Source organism: Tasmannia lanceolata, unplaced genomic scaffold (assembly GCF_043159265.1).
Source record: "Tasmannia lanceolata isolate RefF3 unplaced genomic scaffold, GAP_Taslan_0.1 ptg000018l, whole genome shotgun sequence".
Classification (NCBI taxonomy): Eukaryota; Viridiplantae; Streptophyta; class Magnoliopsida; order Canellales; family Winteraceae; genus Tasmannia; species Tasmannia lanceolata.
This window is the reverse complement of record NW_027518695.1, coordinates 12,451,941-12,453,866: the sequence shown is the minus strand read 5'-3', so window position 1 is coordinate 12,453,866 and position 1,926 is coordinate 12,451,941. Positions and strand designations below refer to the sequence as shown.

Below are 1,926 nucleotides of genomic sequence, written 5' to 3'. Positions count from 1 at the left end.
GTCTCTCAGCTACAATTTTGAAGAAATCCCGGATTCAAAAATCCGCATATCGAAACGGCCCCTAAGTCATTCATTCAACGTAAATACTCAGCTTACAAATTCTTAAGCTTGCCTTATTTAACATCAATAAAAGCCTAAATTTAGGCTAAAGAAACTGAAATGACTAAGACAACACAGTAAGATAAGATCTAAAAGATTTAATAACACAATAAAGTTAAGATAATGGCGAAGATTTCGGCCGAAACCTCGCTTTTTTATCTTTTTTATCTCAGGTGAACAAATAAAACATGAAAAGGAAAGCACTTCTCATTCAACCCCAATAATTTGATAGAACAACAATCAATAGCGCTATCAAATCACAAAATCCTCAAATTTCAACTATCAGAGAACAAAGATCTAGAACCATTACTAAAACCAAATAAGTACTAGGGAAACCATAACTCCAAATCACAGAGTTTTTAATAGATAAAATCCATAGCAAATTACGAAACTGAGAAATGAAAAATCTACTTGGATCTTTGCCTCATCTTTCGGCGTTTTCTCTTCAACCGCCTCATTCGCTTCTTCTTCCACTGAAAATCATAAAAAAAAAATAATGAAAAAAAAATGTATCGATATCAAATCGTTGTTCGAGAATGTCAAAATAGATTGAAACAGAAAAACAGATGAGAAAAATTATCTCACCTTAGCACGCATGGTGAAAAGCTTTGAGATGAAAACCCTAACCCTTTCCTCGCCTCAAAAGAAAACCCTATTCTTTCGAACAGGAGGCCTAAGTTTACCGCATATTAAATCTCATATTTATATTCAAACCTAATTGATGTCAAGACTCAAGAGGACACGGTCTCGGGTTCGAATCACATCACATGCAATGAGGTGATGAGTTTTCATATGGTATGTGCATGTATGTGCAAGTAGGTATTTCTTAAAAATATGGTGGGGTCCGCTCTAGAGATCGGAGGGTTGGGATCATCCTATGGAAATGATTTTCAAGGCACGACCTATCTAGGTGAGGGGCCAACACATGAATGGTTTGGATCATCAAACCATGTGGGCCCGGCTATATTTTTCTAAAAGCACTTACTCAGTCTTTATCCAGTGTGTGCACATATTTAGAAATGTAAGTATTTAAAACAATGGTGGGCCCGCTCTACAGATTAGAGGGCAAGGATTATGTGGTTCAGACGGAAATGTAAGAAAAAAGAAAAAAAAAACAAGAGGCAAACCACAAGATGCACACCAAGATTTTATGTGGTTCAGCAAAGATGCCTACATCCACAGGAGAAAACACGCGCAATCTTCTACTACGAGAAAAAATAAAGTTACGATATTACAATGGGTTAACTCAAACCCAAACCTGCAACCCTTTCCCTTGTCCTATTTACCGAGACTGTACACAAGAGAAATCCAAGAGACAACCTAAGAAGAAATACAGAGAAAAAACCCCTCCTCCCCTCTCTCTCACACACACCTCAAGCAAGAGAGAAAGCCACGCTCTTGTTTTGCCAAGAACCATTTCAGAAGAAAAACATCTTTTTATATCATAGGTTTTCCAAAAAACCTAAAAATGGTACTTTCTATTTTGTTTCCCACTACGGATGGAAAACAAGGCAGCCTTTCCAACAATCTCCACCGTGACTTGTTTCCTAGCCAGTAAAAAAAAGCAACACCATTGAATTTTCTCAACATTGCCCATATAGATGAGCCATCCATGTGGCATGTGACGAGGATTATGTTCGCCACCTTATGATTTTAATCATACACGTATGCCATGCGTAATGCATGTGCGGACAACGACAATGGAAGCTTGGAGAAGATTCCGAAGAACCTTGAAATCGAGGCTAATCTTGCAGCAACGTAAAGCAAGCAAGCAGCAGGTGGCTTGGCTTTTCTCCGGCGGCACATGGAGAAATTGGAGGGACAAAT

General features: G+C 38.3%; 1 long non-coding RNA gene across 1 annotated transcript; it reads right to left on the bottom strand.

The window, feature by feature from the left end:
• Positions 1 to 288: 288 nt before the first annotated feature.
• Positions 289 to 1,494, bottom strand: LOC143851358 (uncharacterized). The gene is made up of 2 exons (XR_013236302.1): positions 685 to 1,494; positions 289 to 572 (listed from the first exon to the last, which is right to left on the bottom strand). It is a non-coding gene; the product is annotated as an uncharacterized LOC143851358 (long non-coding RNA).
• Between the last annotated feature and the right edge of the window lie 432 nt (positions 1,495 to 1,926).